We start from the raw sequence: 17,646 nt of genomic DNA, 5'->3' as shown, positions 1-17,646 counted from the left end.
TAGTTTAGTTATGTAGTTTAATGTTTAAATATTTGTATGCTGCTAAACAGGGGGACTATTTGTCTCACTCTCAGCATGGACTTCAGATCTTATTTGGCAGATATTTCATCCTGTTCACTATGGTATCCCACAGCAGTCAATTTTGGTGGTCAACTTTATTTTGTTATTGCCCCAGCTCTATAGGTTATATCACACATCCGACAAAGTAAACACAGAAACTATCTAACTCTTTTTTTTAAAACCATGTTTATTTCTCACAGCTCATCCTCTGGTGGTCCCTCGGGAGGAAGAGCTATCCTGGGTTCTGACGTCAGACTTTATGAGTAAGTAAAACAAAGACTAATTGAGGGAAGAGCCCCCATGTAAACAGAGTTGTTGTCACTTTCAATAAGATTTAGATGAAGAGACAAACATGGGCTACGGTCAAGTTTGGAGATTTGAGAAAAGAATAATGGGAGCAACAGAGTGAGATTGAGTAATTCTTCTTTTTCCCATAAGACCACATCATTTTATTTCAAATGCATCAATAAAGTCATGTTTAAATTTGAATTATTTGTCATGATATGATGACATCAGTAAGGTGGATTTAAAGCAGTGGTTCATGTGAACCATTTTAGCTCTTAAAGCAACACAACTAAACTATTAAAAAACAGGGCCCAAAGATCTGGGTGAACTGCCTTGCTCAAGAGCACTCACACTAAGTAAGGAGAATAACTGAAGAATGCTAGTTAATAGATCAGTAGGATAAATCATTTTGAAAATGGGTCAAAGAGGTCAGTATCATGTACGCCCAGTCACGCTTACGCTGCCTTCACATTGGCACAGTAGATATGGCTGCGAATTGACCGGAAGTCATTCATTTCCTATGGAGATTCGCAGACCGCATGCGAATGGGTCCGAACCGATGCGAACAAGTGCGGTCACGGTACGAAAAAAATCATGCCCATTGGTCATCTGGATGCGTTAAAAAAGTTGAACTCGTACGACAGGCAACGGGCGGTTCCTATCCGACAATCCCAGCGGAAGTTAGCGTTGCTATGGTACTGATAAACAAATCAGAATTCTTAACTTTTAATAAAATAAATATTGATTTCATAACGATATGTTGTCATGTAATCGATTCATTTTGGAGTATGAGAAAAGTTCTTCCGTGCAGAAACAATGCATAGGATACCTGCTATGGCTAAGTTGGTTAGCAACAGACATCAAACATGACATTATACCACTATCACATTTAACTGACCTAACATATCAACATCCTGGGCAACTTTTCTTCACGCAGCAGCCTTTCTGTTTATATCTCTATAGCCCTCAGATGAGAGGTCATAGAGAACTGGACATTCGGACACTGACAGAATGAGTCGTTCTAGTCTCTCCGACTCTCCTCTATTCACTTCCGACGCTTTCGACGGTGTAGTACGACGTCCACTGGGGGCGCATTGCGTATTACAGAGCTGATTTCAAGTGCCAGTGTGAAGGCGGCGTTACCCAGTAATTGCAGATTACATAAGGAAATTATAAAAACTGATTTTTTAACAGAACCACAAACTGGAAATGTGAAACAAAACAAATTGAACAAATCATTTTCACCAGTAAATAACTTAAAGTAAAGTAAAAGTAAAGAAACTTTCACAAACAATTAAATTTAGGGTAAATAAAAACGACTTGGTTACAGTAAAGTTGAAGTTTTGATAATTGTGGTGACTGACCGAGGCGGACAGAGTTGAAGATAAATGTCACTGCCCATCTGACTTACACACTCTTTAACTTCTTCTTCTAGTCATGTCTCTTCCACATTATCCTAATGCACAGAGCACTTTACATGCATTTTAAGACACTGCTAATTTTAGAAAGTTTCGGAAGCTTGAGATGTTCTGGTTACAGACATTTACATTTAGATGTCTACATATCCACAGGCTGCTATCCAGATTATTTTTAAGGACACAAGAAAAACTTGTTTTAAAGTGATAGTGTTTGTGGTCATAAACAATAAGTAGAAATGAACTGAGTTTAGTTAATTGTTCAAGGATACAGTAAGTGCTCTCCAGTGTACAGCCTTGTCCGGTTTGGACTCAGATTAAGCAGACTGGAATTAGTCAATGAACAATATACATAGATGTCTTAGGTTTATGTTTTCTGTACATTGAGCACTTTGACCATGTCTCTGGGCAGATGGACTGATTGAAGGCAGATCAGCGATATACCATAGGTAAGGCTGATTCTGTTTTTAAATACACCAGATAGATATGCCTCATCACCTGAACAAGAAAAGTTTACAAATGTAATGTCCTCAAGTGTGATGGTAATTCTGGTTTCTATGCTAGTCTTAATCCCAAATGATGCTACTGTCCCTCCCCTGTGTCTCCTTACTGTGTCCTTTCCCACAGAGAACTTATTTATGGCAGCAGTGATCTAAAGCTCAGAGAAGCACATCCATAGCTGGAAAAAGTTGCAGGTTTAAATTCAGACTTATAAATCTATGCAGGAAAAGTTGATGAGCAACATTCTCAGTCCTTTGAGCAAGACAATTAGCCTTGACCCTGATTCTGGACCTAACATAGTCTTAGAAAGTGCTGTGTGAAGCCTCTTCTTATCAGTTGTTTTTTAAAGCTGTCAATGTTAATGCTTTCGAGGTAAAAAGAATAACATGTTTTGAGGTTTTGATTTGATTTCCTTGTCCATGTCATTGCATCTTGTTGTGCCTTGTGCTCCTGTACGGACATGATGAGGTTCACATAGAGCTTCTCTGTCCTGACTTACCAAAAAGGTAAACAAATTGGGATGGCAGCAAAAGATAGAGGCAATAAACAGCTGTTTTGGCCTGTGATGTGGTGGACACTCATCCTATTAATGCTAATGCTGCTGAATTTCAGAAAACAAGCCTAACAGAAGTGAAATATTTGTTCTTAACATTTATGTTAAGGAAAAACCCTTGAGTAACTGATTTATGTTGGTGGTCTTTGCTCTTTCCCACAAGTAGGCAACTTGTTTGGCTTTGATTAGCAGTGTTTCTTCGCAAAAGCTGCACTTATCAAGGTAATGGATCCCATAATTTTTACCTACATTTTCATAATTCCTTACACTTTCTCAACAGCGACAGGCATCCACCCCCAGGCTCACTGTTGGTTTACTTGTCTCTAAAGCAAAAGTTCCAAAATGTACTTTATGTGGCACTAAAGGTGGCAGTAAACCTATAACATAAGTACACTAGTTGTGACAAAAAAGGCACAACACCAAAAACATCTTTGTGAATAGCAACAAAAACAGAAGCTGTTTAATCCTCATAAACCTGCACAGCACAATACGTGTCCCATTTCATTGTGAAGAAGATGTATGAAAATATGGTAATTTAAGGAAAAAATTGTCACTTTTCAGATAATAATGTTTTTTAGCCTTATAATGAATCACTGGAGGTGATAGTTTTACTCTGTATTTTCACAGTGTGTGTGTGCGTGCGTGTGTGTGTTTTCTGACCACAGGCAGTCTTGGTATGTGGAGCTCCAGGAGACCAGAGCACAAAGGTGTGTTGTGCTTCTCCCATTGGCTCATTTGGGATGAGGTGGTGTGATGGGGGGAGCTGGGGGGGGCTTGCATCCCTGACTCAAGATTCAGTATGTATACATGTCCACATGCAGCTGTGCACTGGCCTGTGTAAATGTCAGTCCAGCCATGTTTTCCTGTGTCACTGTGAAGTTCTGTGGAGAAGCTGTGGGAGGTTCAGTGTGCAGACATGTCACCATGTTCACACTGCTGCACAAAGTGTTTTATTGAAGCTCTGTTCACACTTTTTCAAAATGTTTTCCTGTCTTACAGTTTGTTTTCCTTCCATGTGAGTCCGTGTGAACAGCAAAAATCTGCACAGAGACGCACTGTTTAAGTTCCTCTTTGAATAAATGGATGATAAAGGTGGGAATACAGTTTGCCCAGGCCAGTTGCTGGAAGAAAGAGTAAATTTCTGCACAGTAGATTACATCTTATCGCTTGAGACTTTTATAAGAGACAACATTTTTACACTAAAGTCTAAAGTATTCCTGTCCGGTCTTCATGATGCATCTTTGAATGCAAATTTACCAATTTACAACAGCGAATACATTTGTTAGTAGAAACATAATGCTACATGAATTACATTTTATATCAACATAATGAGGAAACATTGCTAATAAACATATCTGCCAAGTCACTAAAGGTTGTTACTGAACATATCTGTAAAATGCTCACTTTTGTTTTCCTTTACGTTATCTGCTTTGGTGATATAATATCCACTCATAGAAACTAAAGCATGAAAAAACGTTTTCATGTTGATAATTAGGCCCTTACAGGACTTGCAAGGTTAGTGAATGATCATTGCCTTGGTTAAACATTAAAAAAGTTTAAAATGAGTTGATGTGCTAACTTTACTAACATTTAACCTAAACCAGGATCTTTCACCAACCTTAACCAGAGTGCTATAGTTGGTTAAACCTATCCACATGTGCAACGCCCAGAAGTCACCCTGACCAACTCCCTACAACTTCTGTGCAGTACAAAAACGTAGTGCTTCCTTCGTCGGAAACAAAATTGGTACTGAACTCAATACACTGAATCATTACATTATGATCAGAATGTACTTGGTTTAAAAAAAGAAGTAATAAATGTAATTCTTGGGAGACACAGTTGAAGAAGGAGCATATAGAATAAGAAAATAAAAATGTATCCCATATTGACCCCTGAGGCATTCCACAAATTATGTGGTCACAATAGAAACAAAACATCCTGAGTTTGTCTAATAGGAGATAAACCAATGTGCACTTCACCAACTGCATTTAAGACTGCAGTTTAATATTACAGTAATAAACATATTTTTGATGGTGTCCTGCCCATTGCATATCTTTAATTTAAGCTCAATGTAACTGTTATGTAACTGTATTACTGTGCCGTACCTAGAATCCATTAAGCCTTTTTCACTGACTTTGTTTTTTGTGTGCACTATCTCAGGTGCTTTCCACCCTGTAGGAGGCATGCAGGTTATAAACTCAGCTGCACAGAGCAATAAAGTTGACTGGTGTGTAAAATTTAAACAGCTTGTGGGGAGGGAGGAGAAAACAAAGAGTGAGATAAAGAAAGAGAAGGCAAAGAGTTTAAATGGTCCCTATATCACTGTTCATGCCCTGAAGTCAAATATGTCCTGTGCTTTTTTATCATTTCTAAACCACAGGCTCTATTTTTAGTCTTTGGGTGAGTGAGCAGAGAACATGCATGCTGTGACCTGACTAACATTTGAGTTTAGGAGGATGAAAGTAAAGCCGTTTGTTGTAAATTTTCTCTTGTTCTGTAACTACAGCTTGTCTCGACAAGAGGAAGTTACAAACGCTTGACCAGCTTTACCATAGCTGCTGAAATGAAGGTGCCATGTGATGGTGATGACAGGCAGGATTTAGATTTATATGGTTTCTAAACTTGCTTTAGAATTTTTCAGCTCAGTGTTTTAGTTCTTGGTTTAGTCTTACCACTCTTATCAGGCTTGTTTCTCATCAGGCTCTGATAAACCAACTCTATACCCTGCCCCACACCAAACTGCATATACATAATGGAGCATTTTGTGGCTAAAGAGCCAGATATTTTCCTCAGGAGTTAAAAGCTAAAAGAGAATGAATATTGATTTGCTAATGTCTGCTGAATGTGTAAACAGGTAACTGCTAACTTGTTAACCATATCATCTTTATGAGGTGATCCTTTGTCAATATTGTGTTTACTGCTTTAATACTAACCTAATACGGTTAGTATTAAATGCCATCAATCAATTTCAGAGAAAGTGGTTGTAATTTTTTGTAATATTAGAGATCATATTTTGAAATCTCATTTATTCCACCTGTTGACCTGTGATTTTCTACATAGCAGAACCATCCTCTGATTCCTCAGCATACGACATATGTGACATATGTTATGTCTAGTAGCTAGTAATCCGGGAAGGTCAATAGGTGGCAAACAGAAGGATGATCATGCTTCATTTAAAAAGAAAACAAGAGTACAACACAAGAAGCTTGAAAGTGTTCAGCTGTATCTTTTTGTTTTTCATCCCAAACCATCATAGGATTAAAGAACTCTACATAATCAGAGCTTTCATACTTGTAGACCTTTATACATGTTTATGATTGGACACTTAAATACTGGCTGCAACAGAGATCCGCATTCATTGCCTTAGTTTCGCTTTAAAATTTCTGCGAATTAAAAACAAAAAAACTAAAACTTGCAAAAGTCCTATATCAGCGACCGTCAAGACAGGGTAATAAAAGTCAAATAGTACAAGTTTTTTTATGCCTACTCTGAAAAAAAATCCCTGCTGACATTAAAGCAAAACGTGATATCATTGAAGCAAACATCTGTGTTTGGGCCTTCAGTATAATTTGAGAAGTGTAATCATTTGGAGTCCTTAATCAGATTCTGATTAATCACAGCATGTCTTGCTCTTGAAAAGTTCTCAGTGCTGGTAATGCAGAGATAACACCACATGTACACAGGTTATCACCTTAACCCTGAGATAAGACTTGCTATTGTTAAGTTGACAGTACGTATGTGTGTCAGCTCTCTATGCACTTATTTACCTCTGTATGTGGGCAGACTAGTTTTTATTTTCATTTTCATTTCAGGTTTTTATTTATTTAGCTGATGGGTGAAATGAGCCTCTAGTTATACATCACAAATCAAGCAGTCACAGGCAGTCTCACTACATTAAAAGATATCAGTGTCTCCACAGAAACTTTTTCTGAATTCAAAGTGAAGACAAGACAGACGGATGGTTAAAGAATACTTTTTCCATCTCTTGATTTCATTGCAGGTGAAAAACAGATTTTCCATTGTTAGTATTGCACTGAGAGACTCTGATAATATGAGTGGGCTTGTCTGATGATTATACATTAACCCAGTGAGGTAAATCAATGGGATGGTTGGTGACAACCTGCATTATCTCTCCATGGTTCAGAGCTGCTGCTGTAAACAAGCAGCTATAAAATGACTCTGCATTGCTCCTCCTGTGCTTATCGGTGTTTTAAGCCCCCAACATCTCATCAACACACTAGGATTAGGCAATGGTTATGGTTAGGGTTAGGTGCCTTGAAGTCAACGGTCGCAGCGCTGCCTTGAAGTCGATTAGGCAATGGTTATGGTTATATATGGTTATGGTTAGGGTTAGGTGCCTTCAATTAGGCAATGGTTAGGGTTAGGTTTACCGTGGATTTCCACCAGATGCGGAACGGCTGCGGAACGGCTCCGAAACGGCGGCGGAGTCATTAGGTTTCCATTAATGTCATTGTGTGTATTTCCACTGGCTGCATAACGGCTGCGTTCCGACTGCGTCCCAGCTCCGGCGATCCGCAGCCCTCCGGAGCAGATACGCAGAGCTTCTATTTTTGCCAGACGCCGGAGAGCTCCGCAGCAATTCAGCACACGGCAGATAGTGTGGGACAGGAAGTTGAGCACAGAAGCAAAAAAAAACATCCGGTTAATTTTCAAAATAAAATACACCGTGCTCACGGCGGATCATATTTCCCTGAACTACACCTTGAAAACACAGCACAGAGCTGTTTCCCCTCTACTCCTCTTGGTTTTGTGGTTCTATTCTACATAAATTCGCGAGAACTTGTGGGTCCTCATGACTACAGCTGTCAGTCATGGCCGTAGCCGTGCCGCAACAAATCCAGACCTGGTGCGTATTCACGTACGGCGGAGCACGCAGCAGACACGCAGCCGAGCCAGTCCGCATCTGGTGGAAATGAGGAGTTAGGTGCCTTGAAGTCAACGGTCGCAGCGCTGCCTGAAAGGAGACGTTGGGGGCTTAAAACACCATCAAGCTCCTCCTGTAGTCTATATCTACGACGTTCCACTTCCAAGATTGCTCCGGTGCTGTCGAAAATTTCGCCAGATCACGCTCTTTTTGCCCGTATATCTGTTACCTTCTGCTTTTTTGTGTTAGAATTTGATCCGGTTGATTTATGAGGACTATGGTTAAAGGGGTGATAGAATGATTATATAGGGTATTTCACACTGTTCCTTATGGTCTCCTAATTGGGTATGTAACATTGGTTGGGCTGAAAATTGCCCAGGTGCTATTTTTTTTGGCCCTTATGCATCCCTGTGTTTTGGCTCTATTTGGAACAACAGCTTTTCTTCCAAATATGGTATGCTCATGAATATTTAGATGAGCTGCGCGCTGATTGGTTGAGGAGAATCCCAATACACACACATTAGAGACACACACATACACACACACACACACACACACTGCTGCCCTGCGCACAGCGCAAACACACAAACACACACACACCGCTGCACAGCGCACACACAAACACAGACACACTGTCTGTTACATGCCCAGACATGCCCAGGCGAGAGCCGCAGCGGCTAAAACAGCCGAGACAAAATAAAAAAGTTTCGACACTTTCATTATAACTATAGTGTTGTTCTAACGTTACTCTTGCGACATAAAAAAACCTCCACCAAAGAATTAACTCACCTTGTAGCTAGTAAGCGTGGGGAGAGGAGAGTGAACCCCTGCAAGCCTGTCCTCTGCCAGTGCCTCTGCAGCGCTGCGTTAGATCCACAACTTCCTCTCGTCCGATATATATCTCGTTCTAAACCCTTTTCTCTGGGCCAGTAGGCTATTCCGTTGTACAGTCTGGAACATTGCATTTACGACCATGGTTCATTTTCAATATCCTTGCAAAATCTCCAAACTTACTTCTTTTTTAAAGTACACTGCTCATGTGTGAGATCCTGACAGACCGCCAGCTCAGCGTGTCTGTGAAGGGGGAGAGGCCGACCGGGAAGGCAGCAAACCCGGCCAGCAGCCGCCGCCTGTCTCAGCAGATTGTGGAGCTTGTGAAGTCCGACACTGACTTACCAAATTTGCAATTAGCCATCAATTTTCATAAAACGGCCCATAATTGAGTTTTACATAGTTGATTTCTCACATAAAAAAAGTCTCAGAAGTGAATTTTGTAACGGAATAGCAGAGATCTGCACGACCTAGATTTTGAAGACTAACTGACCTGAGATCAGTTAGTGGCCTATGTAAATTTGGGGGCGTTACAAAGATAGAAGGTCAAATGAGGAGGTTAGGGTTCTATGTATGTCCTATTTACCCACCAAACTGTCGTTATTCAACTATGACAGGGTAAAATCGGTTTTGCATTCTATCACCCCTTTAACCTTTTCTCAGATCTCTGCAGGGTAAATTGAGATAGCTAGGGAGACTTTCTGTCCAATCAGAGTTTTCTGTTGCATGACTAAAACAACTTTTGAACCTACATACGTTGCACCAAAACAAGTTTCTTCTCGAGGCCGATTGTGTTTGGTTTAAAGAAATGCCAATAAACCAGAGCATATTTTTCTCCCATCCCGGGATGCTGTGTGGACTAGCATGATCCTTGTCTGGAAAAGCGAGACTAATGCCTACAGACTTTGGAAAGGTCCAGAGGTCCAGATATTGATAGTCCCCGGAAGATGATGAAGCCTAATGACTTTGATGATCCCTGGACTTTTCCTCTGGTGCCACCATGAGGTTGACATTTTTGTACTTTTAAAACGGCATTAGCCTTTGGCATCAGCCAAGCTGTACTTTTTGTGTTAATTAACAAATGTTAGCATGCTAACTAAGATGGTGAGCATGGTAAACAAATTTGTTTAACATCAGCATGTTAGCATCATAGTTGTGAGCATGTAAGCAGCCTATTGTTTTGATTTCTACATACAGCCTCTCAGAGCGTCTAGCATGGTTTTTGCTTTTACTAACTACTGTATATACTTACTAATTTTGCTCGCTTTATTTTCTCTTCCTTTTGTCTATCTCCTCTTCCACATGACGCCTCAGTGCTGAGGAACAAGGACTGGCTGTGATGTCATGACTGAGTTGTTTTTGTTCAGCTCGTCCCCCTGGAGAGGATACAGTGTCAGAGGTTTGTACAGGCGAGCAGGGTAGGTTTTAAAGAACCACTGCAGCAACTTCAGACAGGAAAACAGTACAAGACATTTTGTTTTTTAAAGATAAGTAAAGAAAAGATTTGAAAAAAGACATCATATCATAGATTGTTTTTGTTAATATAATTACTACTAATAATTGTAAAAAAAAAAGAAAGAAAAAAAAGTGATTATGAATAATAAACTCCTAACACAAAATAAGCTTTTGTGTTCATAAGAATTAATTTAAGTATTTTAATATTAAATTTAGAGTCATACAGGAACTGGTAAAGCTTTTAGATTTTTACGCATTTCTGAAAGGTTATTTGTTATCTTTTCTATTCATTTTAGCATCAATATTGATTCCCCCACCACCACCCCCAAGTGCTTTTTTAATTTTATTTTGGCAGGTGCTGATTTCCTCGAGTAACACACCCTCAGACTTTTGGAGAGTGGATGGGACTTTGTGGAATCATAGCCTGTTTGCTATGGACAGAGGGGGGTTAAACAGAGGACAACCTCTCTCCTCCCTCATGACCACAAGTGGACCTCCACCACCACCCCTCCACCCACAGGCTCACAGCAAACTGCTACTTCTGAGGAAGTCATGCTGGTCCCGTGTCAGTGGGCAACAAAATAGGCTCTTCTCTCAGCTGGTGAGCGTGCCGAGACCCCTCATCCTCACCTCTCTGTCTACCTCTCTCCATCTATTCCTCCATCCCTCCCTCTCAACTCTCTCGTTTTTCATTAAAGGGAAAGCCGAAACCTGTCGGGCTTGTTATTCCCCGTTCTCTTGGCCAAGTGCCTGCTTTTAAAGCACACGTGTTGGCGAACAGGGAGTCATCTTTCAGAAAAACATGAGGTGGATCTCTGGGCCAGGGGGGAGGAGCGGAGAGGAGGGAGGCTGACATTACTGGATTTTAACATTTCTGTCATCTTTGGATGTTTTGGTCTTTGAAACTGGTTGGACAGCCTATCAGCTGCCAGTCAAATAGTCAACCACACATTCTTCAAATGTGGAGTCAGCATTTCTAATCCAATACACTTTTTGTCAAATTCAGCGAACAATCTCCCCACGGTCTGCCAGCTGCCTGTTTTGTGTGAGTTGAAAATATAAATCTGGTGTTCATATACACAGCCCCGGCTCTGTAAATGGGAAACAAACAAAGTGGCTTGGACCGAGCCACACAACACTGTTCTGTTTTACACGTGCACAGGCATACCTGCCAACACTCCCATTTTACCTGGGTTTCTCCCATTTTTTAGCCCTATCTCCCGGACCCCTCCCGGTTTGTTATTTCTCCCAGGAAACTCCCACAATTTGCATGGCCCAAACTCCTTTATTAGTAATCGGACCAATATGTTTGTCTAATGTTGACCAGAGCCGATAAAAATGGCAGTGTTCCCACAAAGAAATCAAAATATAGCAGTAAATTTCAACAGTGTAGGGCGCAACTATTGACATGCATCTTACATAGTCATATCGACAACATCCATGCTTTTTGTAAGGTGTGTCACATTGATTTTAATTTAACGCACAGTGAGAAAAATTATATTACCACATAAAGGCACACAGGCGATTTCATCTTTCATCACGAAAGGACAGACAGAGGCAGAAAACATGAAGCAAGCTGAACGGGCTAATCCTGAAGCCTGAACATTTTGCTCAACAATGCAGTATTTATTTGGTGTGTTTCAACTAGATCAGTATGTTTTTCCCACCTAACTCAGCAGGTAATGATTTTCACCAGATTTTCCAGTACAGAACAAATCATTAATGTATCTTGATCTTATATGTTTTCCAATATACACACATTTTCTCTTTACAAGATATGAACATTTTTCTTAGTGTTTGCCTTGAAAGAGAGTCTTTTCCGGTTATGTTATGTTGTAGGGAACTATTACTACTGACATGACAAAAAACAGTGTTTTCTTACATTATCGGGACTTTCCGGAAGGAAAAGTCCAGATATTTATGATGATTGTGTTATTATCATTTTTCCCAAAGACTCCAGTGGACTTTTATGAGTTGTAAAGTAAAAGCCTGTGACTTCTACAAAACCATGTGACACACATGTTAGTTCAGCATCTCAGTGGCAGGTCAGGAGGTGTTTACCCAATATTTTAGGAACCAGTTTAACAATTAAATTCTTGGATGATCACTGTTGACTCACAATGTGTAAGTTGGAGTTCCCCAGCCAGACACTGTTACTACTGTACTACCCTGCAATCGTCTGTAAAATGAAACTGAAAAAGCTACATTTCAAAAAGGTAAAGTTTAAAAAATCTTGTTAAGAAAATGTACAGAAACTACAAACACACTGGTGCTGTTCTTTCAGTTAAGGACTCTAACTTGTACAACTGTCATAGCACATATGTGTCCTTTACTGTCTGGCTCTTCTCCTCTGGAAAGAACTCAGTGGGGAATCTTTTGGGAAACAGAACTGGGAAAACAGATTCAACCCCTGATGTACCCCCTGACACCCATCACCAGAACCCCATGGGAAACCCCAGAGCCTCCTCCTCCTCTCTGCTGCTGCAGCCAAAAGCCCAGCTGGAAAATCATAAGGTCACTCAGCTGATTTAATCCCCCGGTCCAGGTCACATAAACACACAACACTGGGAAAACAAACCAATACAAGCTGACGTAGCTGTTCTGAGGATTGTTAAAGCTGAATTTATTCATTCTTAGCATTTTTTTTTTATCTTGAAGCAGGAACCATAGAAATAACGTCAGTGACGTTTACAAATTTGATCTGATGTGTGCATCTGAACAGAACCATGCTGCATAAAAACAGCTAATTCTTTTGACCTCTTTTAACTGCATTATTGAAGGTTTTTAAGGGAAAAGGGCTTAACATTTATTTTGATGTTTGATGTTTGTGTCTTATGACAGTCACCAGCACTGAAAGTCATATAAGCTTGTTTCTTGTTCCTACCTGGTGGTGACAAAAACAGCGGAACGACCCAAAAATAGGAACACCTGACAATGCTATCATAGTACTAGCTATAGAAATTACGTTCATAAATGTTACTAAATAGTTTTGAGAGGTTTTGATTGAACACACGTACTGAGGCCCGTTCCAGAAAGCAGGTTTAGTGAAAACTCTGAGTTGGTTAACCCTGAGATGAGGGAAACTCTGGGTTTTCCGTTCCAGAAAGAGAGGTAACTTAACCTCGGAGTCAGTTACTATGGTAACTGAGTCTGTGAACCTAACCTGGTCGGGAGCAGGTTTTCTTCAAGAAACCTCGAGTTTCTCTCAGTCTCCTCCCACTGAGAGGGAGGAGAAACTCATTTCCTCATTCATTCATTCAGTCTGTATCAGGCGCATTTTAATGCAGTTTTATCTGCATGAATAAAAAAACGTATTGGTTTATATTTGGCAGATTATAAAACGTTTTTTTCTCAAACATGTCACGTCCTTTTGTCGACGATCCCATTGATGAAAAAGCTGTATTAATTCACAGAGAGTTTACGTCGGTATTGACTATATACTATATATATATATATATATATATATATATATATATATATATATATATATGTATTTTCATTTCCACATAACCGATTTGAGAGGTATTTTTTATCACAGTCCATTAGATATGTAGATACCTTTAACCCGCCTCATATCACTAACATCAACCATTGTGGACAGGTTAACATCCCAGCAGATTCTTTGTATCGCGCATTTTTTGCAAACAGCAGTTTTCTCAACAACAGTGTAGCGGATCATACTGTAGGCTAATAGTAGGCTAAGCCACTGTATGCAGAGCAATCAGAAAAGTGTGACTCGCTTTGAAATGTTTTTAAATTTTTTGTAGTGTTCCCTGGACAGTAGAGCCATTAAAAAGAAATACATCATTATACATTATAGTTCTGTTAATGATCATGGTGCTGCAGCCTCAGAATGGGATTAGTATAGTTTACTTTTTCGCCTGCAGGATTGCACCTAAATGAAATTATAGGTGTAATACAATTCCAGTTTTCACCAGTAATATTATAAGTTAACTGTGATTAAATATGAAATTAATACACTGTGAATGTGTAGCTACGCATTGACTCGAGCAGCAATTTTCTCCCACACCAATTCTCTCTCTTTTGCAGCAGCAGCCGCTGTCTTGCTTTTTTAACGAAACACATGTTCAAACTCGCTTTTGTGCGCATGAGTATTTCCCCGCCGAGCCGTGTTGTTGTTACCATGGTGAATCGTAGAATCATGGCTCCATTCATACTGCCTTTTGTGCACGCACGTAACCCTGAGTGAACATACTCGAGTTGATTGAACCAACTCATATCAGCTGTTCTGGAACCGAAAACTCAGAGTTTCCCATCTCAGGGTAAATCAACTCAGACATCAGGGTTAGACTCAGAGTTTGTTAAACCTCCTACCTGAACGGACCCCTGCTTGTTGCCCATAGTCACAAAAAGCAGCCACAATGCCCTTTTCTTCAGATAAAAACAAACATGTTTTTTTTTCTTCTTTTTTTGCATATGCACCTTTAATCACCAAAATTACTAAAATGTTAATATTCATTTATATTCATTTTCTATGTTTGTCTCTATTGTTGTTACACATAACTGACCATTAGTTTCCTTTTTAAACACCATTCATCCCAAAGCTGCAGTCAACTTGCAGGGTAATGCAGTGTTGAGTTGCAGGATTGCATCTGCCCTGCATTACACTGTAACCGCACCTCCATGTTTTCTTGTACGTGATATAAACATACAGCAGCGCTTACAATGCACAGACCTTTGCAAAACAACTGCGAGGTATCATGTAAGAAGTCTCTGGTCATGCAACACTATAACACAAGACAGAATAATAATGTATTAATAGTGCAGAGATAGTAGAGGTGGAGATGACCAGAGGCAAGTTTGTTTTCTACACCTATTTTTTCCTTATCACGTGTGTTTGTCAGTTTGAGCATGTGAGTCGTGATGAAAGCAAGACTAGGTGATGCTATCTGTGGGACTGAAACACTTTGAGGACTCCCTGTACCTGAAACCAGTGAAGCAGAGGAATGCCTCCAACACAGAAGGCCTATTGTGGGTCATATCTGATCTGAAATCTGCAAAAAAGCCGCCTCCGAATAGAAAGAAAGACTGACCTCTGCATGGGTGGAGGAATAATACAAACAGACAAACTTGGTGGCCTGCAGTGAGAACACAAAGTACTCGACTGTTAAGCTCTGACAGGTGGATTAGCTGTAAGAACATCCTGTAAACAAAACCCTCCAGGTTGGGTGCTGCACGTTCAACTCCTGCAGAGCAGCATTGCATATAAAAGGAGCAGCCTATGATAGACTATGATAAGCAACACATCATAAATCTGATCCGTCAAAACATCCACTGCATAATCAGGGATGCATTTGGCCCTATAAAAAAAAATTATACTAAAATCAAAATTCATAAAATTAAAACCAATTCTTTTTTTTTCTCTCCAGAGCTTTTCCCATTACGTCTCAAATCCTATAATGGAAAGCTGCTGACACAGACTTGAATCAACAAAAACAAGGGGGTTGAATCAAATGTCTAAACTTTGGAAGGTTACTCAGAGAATGCAGACCTCTGCCAAGGCATGTCCTATCTCATAATGTAAATGCAGTGTGAATTTTCCCAGTCTGGAGCATTTTCCAATTATTCCGACACCACATGAATGCAGCACAACTGCTTATCTGGTGTTAACAAAAGTGAAAAATAATTTGTGTATCCACCCCATCATTTGGATCAGTTTCAAAATTGAATAGGTTGTTCTTGGCCCATGCTACACCATTCCACCATGTTCCATCAAAATCGGGGCTGTAGTTTTCTGTAATTCTGCTGACAGACAAACCAACAAACAAACAAACAAACACAAACTGAACCGAAAACATAACAGCCTTGGTGGATGTAAATATCCGCTGCGAACTTTATGAGTATAAAGCAGTTATGACAGACATTAGAACATTGGTTCAAGACGTTTTACTATTTTTTACTTTGCAAACCACCTACTTTCAACCTTTAAAATCCACAAATTGTGATTCTAGATTTCCTGCATAAAAGGTCCCACTTAAAAATGTGATTAGTTTGAGTATTAATCAGGGCCACACAAATTCTGAGGACGCAGAATATTAACATATCTCTGTCTGCTTAATTCCACAGATTTTCATTCTGGTTCACCACTGAAAACTGTAAAAAAAAAAAAAAAAAAAAGGTAATAATGCATCCTTATAAGGTGGCCTAAAAGAGAAAAGTAAAGGTGAAAAGAGGTGATAGAGCCAAATCATATATTTTCAATATCAGGACACTTTGGAATGTATCATCACATCCATGAGGCCACTAATTTAGGAACACAAAGCAACCCTGTGTATTTCATGTCGCCAAACTGGGATATCTGACCTTGATAAAAAAAAATAAAAAAAAATTAAACATGTTAATAAAGTTGTCAACACACACTGGATGCCTGGATGCTTTGTGATCAGATCTGAGAGTGAGCCAAACCATCTGTACAGTTTGTTCGCATTTATGAGGAAGTCACACACAAAGACGTCACATTGAGGTCTGATGTGATGGTGATTACACTATTATGCAAAGACTTTCGGTAAAATGAGTTCTTCTGGACCTGTCATTTTGTTAAGGCCTTAGATTTGCCCAAAATAAATACTGAAAACACACACACACACACACACACACACACACACACACACACACACACACACACACACACACACACACACACAGGCTTCCTCTGTGCAGCACCAGCTGTGTTGAGGCTCCAAACATTTAAGTGTAATAACATATGGAGGATATGCGTGCCTAACTGTGTGCCACCGTGTGTGTGTGGGCGGTCTTTCTGCAAGTCTTTGCTTGTTGCTGTTTTCTGCTTGACTGGTGTGTGTTTGTGTGTGTTTACGTGTGTGTGTATGTGTGTTTGGCTAGTGTGCACACAAATTGTCACTGTTGTTCAGTCTGCTTGTCAGAGTGTGTGGAAAGTTGCCGGTTTAAATCCTAGGGCAGTATAGACAGTATCAAAATACATACAATGATTTATTGTTATGATGTGAATAAAACAGGTATGATTAAAACAAAGTTAAACTATGAGTAGAAATGACTAGCTACACAGGCAAACATAATAAAAGTGTTAGCACTGTACTGTCTATAGCTATATCTAAAACAAGCCTAGAGGTGTGTTTCCAGGGTGTGTGTATTTCTTGAGTGTGTAGAGCTCAGCAGAAATTAAGTCACTTAAAAACCTGAAACAACACAGTTGCATTCTAATGACACTTGCCTGCAGCAACAAAAAACAACTCTGACCTTTGACCCCTTTACTGCAGACTGCCTGTAATATTTGTGAAAATGTTTAAAGTGATTCTACTCTTGACCTCATTAGAAAACAGTCAAGAGAATCTGATGCACAATTTGCATCATTTAAAAAGCAGCAATTTTACATTTAGCACAAACTAGCACAAGATTCTTCTCGTTGTAATTTTTTGTGTTCCTTTATACTTTGTTTATCTTATTGTGTATCATATTTTAGTTATATTATGCTCCTCAAGATTCTCTGTTGAAATTCTAAGTTGAAATTATGAAAACATATGACAGAAATAAATGTTCAAACTAAATGCAAAGCTGCAAAACTTTGCAAAGCACTGGACAAACTCACTTTCAGCATCAGCCTCAACAACAAAGAGGAAGTGAAACTAAAAACTGTGTGCATGTGTGTGTGTGTGTGTGTG

The 17,646-nt window shown here is 39.6% G+C and overlaps 1 long non-coding RNA gene across 2 annotated transcripts in view; it reads right to left on the bottom strand.

Annotated features, from left to right (window-relative positions):
* Positions 1 to 17,646, bottom strand: part of LOC120565370 — a 46,053-nt gene that overhangs the window by 8,943 nt on the left and 19,464 nt on the right. For both annotated transcript variants that reach the window (XR_005640228.1, XR_005640227.1), the window contains exon 2: positions 9,783 to 9,906. This is a non-coding gene — a long non-coding RNA (uncharacterized LOC120565370). The remainder of the gene's footprint in view (positions 1 to 9,782; positions 9,907 to 17,646) is intronic.

This window comes from Perca fluviatilis, chromosome 9, assembly GCF_010015445.1.
Source record: "Perca fluviatilis chromosome 9, GENO_Pfluv_1.0, whole genome shotgun sequence".
Taxonomy (NCBI): Eukaryota; Metazoa; Chordata; class Actinopteri; order Perciformes; family Percidae; genus Perca; species Perca fluviatilis.
The sequence above is the reverse complement of the archived record's forward strand: the minus strand, read 5'-3'. Positions and strand labels throughout refer to the sequence as shown.